The following is a 7,349-nucleotide window of genomic DNA, read 5'->3' as shown; positions in this document are numbered from 1 at the left end:
AAAAGATGGAGGAACCGGTTCAGCAATGTTATAATAGTTAGGAGGTCTTTCAGGGTCAGATTCTTCCTTATGGATATTGTCATTGATACACTCATATTTGGGCGGTGTATCGGGAGGTGAAGGTGGATCGATAGGGTGTTCCTCTAAGTCATAGAGCCAGTTATCTCGGTTCTGAACACTCATTTTCTCATGGTTAGGCAAGGTGAATAGTTGAACCACTTCGTTATTGATTAGATAATCAAAGGTATCCGTCCAAATGTTACCTATGATTCTGCGGTTAAGGCAAAATTCGATATCCATTGGGCAGATGTTTCCAAAAGGTATAAGCTCATAAAGTGGGCGTACAAGTCCTATGGCGTCTGCTATCATGGTAACTAGGCCACCTATGATTATTGGGGTACGGTTATTCTTAGCAGATCTTTCCATCATGAATGTCACTATATTGACGTGTCGACCTTGATCGACACACAACAGGATGAAGAGTTCATCGCGGGATACTAAGGTGTTATTCTCTTCCTTACCAAATAAGGTGTGGGCTAGTGTTTTATCAAAATATCGGATAGCAGGGTTATGGATCGTTTGTGAGTGCATCTCATTCAGGTTTGGGTTGGATTCTCCGGATATGCAACCCCATAAGTCATCGAGATCAATGTCATCGATAAGGTCCTCCTGGCGGGTAGTGAAGACGAAAGGGTCGCTAGGGAATCCTAGGAGGTCAGCAAGGTCTCGACGGGTGTAGGTGAAGTCCATGCTAAATAACCTAAAGGATATCAACCCTTTGTTAAGTCTGTAACCATGCTCAGGGATGTATACAAGGGAACTCAGGAATTCTAAGGTAAGTTCACGGTACGTGACAAACCGTCTTTTAATGGTTGTGTTCTCCCACCCAAGCTGGTTGAACATATATAGGATGCTATCTCGGATGCCTAATTTATCCATGGTCGGTCCATCATAATATATGGTCAATTCCATATTCTTCCGGGCTAGATAATCATACCGCCTGCGTTGAACTCTGCCTCTGAAAACTGTCTCTGGTTGTTGCATGATGAAAGTAATTAACTAACTAGTTAGTAATTTTCCTGTTTGTCAGTATCCAATATGTCTAAGTTAGTTACTAGAAACAACAAGAGTGACTGCAAAGAATCAAGAAGGGGGGAGCAAACAAAATAAAGAAGAAATTAAAGAATGGAAAAAAATAGCTTGTAAGAAAAATAACGAAAAGAAAAAAGGGTGGGTTGTCTCCCACTAAGCACTTTGTTTAATGTCGCAAGTTCGACAGTAGTGTCGTGTTGTACTAGGTTTGGGGTTGAGCGGGCAGCTCTATGAGTCTGAGACTGTTCGAATAGTCTCTATTTTCTATGTTATAATAGTGCTTTAGGCGCTGCCCGTTTACTACAAAAGGGTCACTATTTCTACCTTTTATTTCTATCGCACCACTATTGAGAACTTTGGTGATCTCGAAAGGACCGGACCACCGGGGTTTGAGCTTTCCTGGAAAAAGTTTACGTCTTGAGTTAAATAGCAGCACTACGTCGCCGACTTTAAACTCCTTCCTAGAGATGCGTTTGTCATGCCATCTTTTGGTTCGTTCTTTGTAGATCCTGGCATTATCGTAAGCGTCCAATCTCAGCTCTTCTAATTCGTGGATGTCCAGAATTCGTTTCTCGCCTGCGGAAGTGTAGTTGATGTTAAGGGTTTTAGTCGCCCAATACGTTTTGTGTTCTAGTTCTACGGGAGGTGGCATGATTTACCATAAACTAGTTTGAAGGGTGTGGTTCCTATCGGGGTCTTGTAAGCCATCCTGTAGGCCCACAAAGCTTCGTTTAGTTTGGATGACCAGTCTTTTCTGGATATTCCTACGGTCTTCTCAAGAATTTGTTTTATTTCTCGATTCGAGACTTCGACTTGTCCGCTAGTTTGTGGGTGATACGGTGTTGCTACGCGGTGTCAGACTCTATACTTCAGAAGGAGTTTTCCAAATATATTCGATATGAAGTGGGAGCCGCCGTCACTAACTACTAGTTTCGGCACACCGAATCTGAGAAAGATAATGTTTTTGAATAACTTGATCACTACTCGTGTGTCATTTGTTGGAGAGGCTACAACCTCGATCCATTTTGAGACATAGTCGACAACAACGAGTATGTATTTATTACCAAAAGAAGCTAGAAATGGTCCCATGAAGTCAATCCCCCATACGTCAAAGACTTCGACTTCTAAGATTCCTGTTTGTGGCATTTCATCGCGTCTTGAGATGTTGCTAGTGCGTTGGCACCGGTCGCATTTTATAACCGCATTATGGACTTCTTTCCATAGAGTAGGCCAAAATAGGCTGGATTGCAGGATCTTAGTGCAGGTCTTTGAGGTACTTGCATGCCCTCCATAGGGGACGGAATGGCAATTAGAGATTATATCATCGATTTCATCCTCAGGAACACATCGACGGAAAATACCATCGGTCCCTCTTTTGAAAAGAAGGGGTTCATCCCAGTAATACTGTTTTAGGTCATGAAAGAACTTCTTCTTTTGTTGATAAGATAGGTCCGGTGGAAGTGCTCTGACGGCTAGGTGGTTGACGAAGTCAGCGTACCATGGCAGAGTTGCGTTCGCGTGTACTTCTTCCACGGGTTCTTCTCTTTCTGTATCGTTTAATGTCAGTTCAGACATATCACTTTCCATTTGGGCTATGAGTCGTTCGTAAGGGAAATCGTCATTAATTGGGATTTGTTCGGGCTTGTTTCCTTCGATACGAGACAAGTGGTCTGCTACTACGTTCTCAGTACGTTTCTTATCTTTTATTTCTAAATCAAATTCTTGTAAGAGCAGGATCCATCTTAAAAGTCTTGGTTTGGCATCCTTCTTACTTAACAAATATCTAATAGCGGTGTGGTCGGTATAGATGATAATTTTCGCCCCCACCAGGTAGGAACGAAATTTGTCCAAAGCGAACATGATAGCTAGAAGTTCTTTTTCAGTGGTGGCGTAGTTCGTTTGGGCAGGATCAAGCGTTCTACTCGCATAGTAAATAGCATGAAGCTTCTTATCCTTCCTTTGTCCTAGTACTGCGCCCACTGCGTAATCACTCGCATCGCACATGATTTCAAATGGTAATCTCCAGTCAGGTGGTTGCATTATGGGTGCGGTGATTAAAGATGTTTTCAGTTGGTTGAACGCCGTTAAGAATGTTTCATCAAATATGAAGTTAGCGTCTTTCATTAATAATCCTGTAAGTGGCTTGGTTATTTTCGAGAAATCTTTAATAAAAAGTCGTTAGAAACCGGCGTGTCCTAGAAAGCTTCTTATCTCTCGAACAGTTTTCGGAGGTTGAAGGTTCTCTATAATTTCGATTTTAGCTTTGTCCACTTCAATTCCTCTGTCAGATACCATGTGACCTAATACAATTCTTTGTTGAACCATAAAATGGCATTTCTCCCAGTTTAAAACGAGGTTTACTTTCACGCATCTTTCGAGTACCATTTCGAGGTTAGATAAACATCCTTCAAAACTCTGACCGCAAACAGAAAAATCGTCCATAAAGACTTCCGTGATGTCATCTATAAAATCTGCAAAGATTGCCATCATGTATCTTTGAAATGTTGCGGGAGCGTTACATAGGCCAAATGGCATTCGTCGGTAGGTGAATGTACCATAAGGGCATGTGAAAGTAGTCTTTTCTTGGTCGTCAGGATGGATTGGGATTTGAAAGAATCCTGAATAACCGTCTAGATAGCAGAAGTGAGAATGCTTAGCCAGTCATTCAAGCATTTGATCAATGAAAGGTAGAGGGAAATAATCTTTATGAGTGGCTTTATTTAGTTTTCTATAGTCAATGCACATTCTACTTCCGGTCACAACTCTTTATGCTATGGGTTCGCCCTTCTCGTTCTTAACAATTGTAACACCTCCTTTCTTGGGTACTACATGAACGGGGCTAACCCATTGACTATCTGAGATCGGGTATATGATTCCAGCGTCTAGAAGTTTCTTTACTTCATCCTTGACCATGGTACTTAGGATTGGGTTGATCCTTTTCTGGTACTCTCTAGAGGTTTTACAGTCTTCCTCCAGCATAATACGATGCATACAGATCGAAGGACTTATTCCTTTTAGATCGGCGATGTTATATCCTAACGCTGTTGGATATTTTCTTAGGACATCTAGTAATTTCTCAGTTTCCATCTGTCCCAAGTCAGCGTTGACTATTACTGGTCTTTTTAGTTCAGTGTCTAGGAATTCGTATCTTAGGTTCTTTGGTAGTGTTTTTAGTTCCAAGTCAGGTTTCTTTGGGCATGGCATGTGGTGGGTGTAAGTGCTAAGCATTCGCTTAGACTTTTGTTTTGGTATGGTTCATGCCAATTATTGTCTTCAAGGATTGGAGGGATTTGGATTTTCATTATTTCAGAGTACGTGGTTTCTTCCATCTCCATTTCTCTCACGCATTCGTCTATGACATCAAGCAGATAGCAGGTGTCGTCTATAGCTGGCGCTTGTAAGAATTGGGTTAAGATGAATTCAACCTTTTCCTCTCCAACTTCGAATGTCAGCTTACCTCTCTTTACGTCTATTATGGCTCCGGCGGTAGCCAAGAATGGCCTTCCTATAATGATAGGTGTACTGGCATCTTCTTTAATGTCCATGATTATGAAATCGGTAGGAATGTAAAATTGTCCTACACGAACTGGGACATTCTATAGTATACCGATAGGATATTTGATTGAGCGGTTAGCTAATTGAACGGACATCTTTGTCGGTCTTAATTCTCCCATACTGAGCCTTCTACAAACGGTTAGGGGCATTACACTAATGTTGGCTCCTAGATCGCATAGAGCTTTGTCTATGACGAATTCTCCAAAGACACAAGGTATGGAGAAACTACCTGGGTCTTTTAGTTTGGGAGGCATGTTATTCTAGATTATGGCGCTACACTCGGCAGTAAGTGTAACTGTTTCGTCATCCTCAATATTTTTCTTATTGGATAGGATTTCCTTAAGAAATTTGGCATAGGAGGGCATTTGTGTGATGGCTTCTGTAAAGGGTATCGTAATGTTTAATTGCTTCAGAAGCTCAACAAATTTCCTAAATTGATTCGCAGTTTTAGAACTTTTGAGTTTTTGAGGATACGGAATGGGTGGTTTATAAGGAGGTGGAGGCACATAAGGTTTCTCTTTCTCTTCGGCCTCCTGGGTATTATCTTCTGTTTCCTTTGGTTCATTGACCTGCTCAATTGAGGTTTTATCTGGTTTTTGGTACATGGCAGGGTTTTGGAGTCTTGGATCTACGGGTCCGTCTACTTCTTTTCCACTCCTCAGTATAACGGCATTTGCATGTCCCTTTGGATTAGGTTGCGGCTGTCCAGGAAATGTTCCAGCTGGAGCGGCTGTAGATACTTGATGTTGAGCCACTTGTGAAATCTGTGTTTCAAGCATTTTATTATGGGTGGCTAAGGCGTCTACTTTATTTGCTAGTTGTTTAAGTTGCTCGCTAGTATGTATGTTTTGGTTCAGGAAGTCCTTGTTTGTTTGAGCTTGAGTAGCTATGAAGCTTTCCATCATCAACTCGAGATTTGACTTCCTAGGCATGTTAGGAGCATTATTAGCTGGTTTTTGATATCCAGGCAGAACAACTGATGCTTGGCCAGGTGCATAAAAGGCATTGTTATTCTCATACGAGAAATTAGGATGGTTTTTCCAACCAGGGCTGTAAGTATTTGAATAGGCATTTCCTTGTGTGTAGTTCACTTGATCTATTGGGACTCCTGCTAATATTTGACATTCTTGTGCAGTGTGTCCAGGGTTTCCATATAACTCACAGTTTGGAGTTACAGTAGCCACGGTGGCTGCGGGTGGTATGGTTAAGTTATCTAATTTTTGGACAAGGGCATCTACCTTTGCATGAAGATGGTCAAGGCTACTGATTTCGTACATTCCACCCTTCGCCTGAGACTTTTCCACTGGAGTTCGTTCACCTCCCCATTGGCAATGGTTTTGGGACATGTTTTCAATGAGTTGATAGGCTTCGGTGTATGGCTTATCCATAAGTGCACCGCCCGCGGCAGCGTCTATTGTAAGTCTTATATTATACAGAAGCCCATTATAAAATGTGTGAATGATCACCCAGTCTTCTAGACCGTGATGTGGACATATTCTCATCATGTCCTTGTATCTCTCCCACGCTTCGTAGAGAGAGTCCACATCTTTTTTCCTGAATCCGTTGATTTGAGCTCTCAGCATAGCAGTTTTGCTCGGTGGAAAGTATCGGGATAAGAAGACGTTCTTCAGTTCCTCCCATTTTGTAACGGAGTTGGAGGGCAAGGATTGCAACCAAGCCCAAGCTCTGTCTCTTAGTGAGAAGGGAAAAAGGCGCAGTCTTATCGCATCTTGAGATACACCATTCGCTTTTACAGTATCTGCGTACTACACAAACTTGGTCAGGTGTTCATTAGGATCGTCTGTTGGTTTTGCAGCAAATTGATGTTGTTGGACGGCTGATAAGAGTGAGGCTTTCAACTCGAAATCGTTTCGATTAATAGCGGGGGCAGCAATGATGTTGTGAGGTTCTTGTTGAGATGGGGTAGCGTAGAATTTAAGAGGACGATTATGTGGTCCTTCTTCAGCCATGTTTGGTTTTTCTTCTGATTTAGGAGGAAAGGAGATATCGGGAATACCGTACTTTTGTTGATATTCGTGTATTCGGCGTCTCACGTATAGGAAACGTTCTAATTCAGGGATTGGTGGTGCTAAGTTATCGCCTTGTGAGCGAGTACTTGGCATACAATCAGGGAAAGAAGGGAGAGAGCATTAGTTTTTGTTTTCACCTTAGTCTATACCGTGCAACGAAAGAATCACACTATTCGACTAAAACAAGTCCCCGGCAACGGCGCCAAAAACTCGATGCTTGTCGTGACTATATATAAAATATAGTCTATTGGGTACTTGACTGCAAGTGCACAGTCTAGTCGCTTTAGTTTTAAAAGATATCGATCCTACAGGGACCTATGGTCAAACTAGTGCTACTAACGTCACTATGTTTAGCTAAGGGAATTGATTAGTAGAAGTTCGGGGGCAATACAGTAAATCTAAGGGGAATTTTCAATTTTAAGAAAGAATTAATGGAAGGAATCAGTATGCAGCGCATTAATCGTCAGGGATTCGATAAGTCACCGGTGAATAGTTTAAATGCCAAATATCACTCAGTAGAAAATGTTTATTTAAAAGACTTTATCTCACACTCTTGTGGTTGTTGATTCGGCCTATAACTTTAAGTCAGAATGTACGCTCTCGCTGTCCCATTTGAAGTCAAAATTATGTTTTGAAAATAAATAAGTTCTAATTGCTTTTAAAGTGCTCTCG

At 41.7% G+C, this 7,349-nt stretch overlaps 1 non-coding gene across 1 annotated transcript; it reads left to right on the top strand.

The window, feature by feature from the left end:
- The first annotated feature begins 6,123 nt into the window (after positions 1 to 6,123).
- LOC127133986 (small nucleolar RNA R71) lies at positions 6,124 to 6,230 on the top strand. The gene has a single exon (XR_007807771.1). It is a non-coding gene; the product is annotated as a small nucleolar RNA R71 (small nucleolar RNA).
- Positions 6,231 to 7,349: the final 1,119 nt, after the last annotated feature.

This window comes from Lathyrus oleraceus, chromosome 3 (genome assembly GCF_024323335.1).
Source record: "Lathyrus oleraceus cultivar Zhongwan6 chromosome 3, CAAS_Psat_ZW6_1.0, whole genome shotgun sequence".
Classification (NCBI taxonomy): Eukaryota; Viridiplantae; Streptophyta; class Magnoliopsida; order Fabales; family Fabaceae; genus Lathyrus; species Lathyrus oleraceus.
Note: the sequence above shows the minus strand (reverse complement) of the source record. Positions and strands in the feature narration are given on the sequence as shown.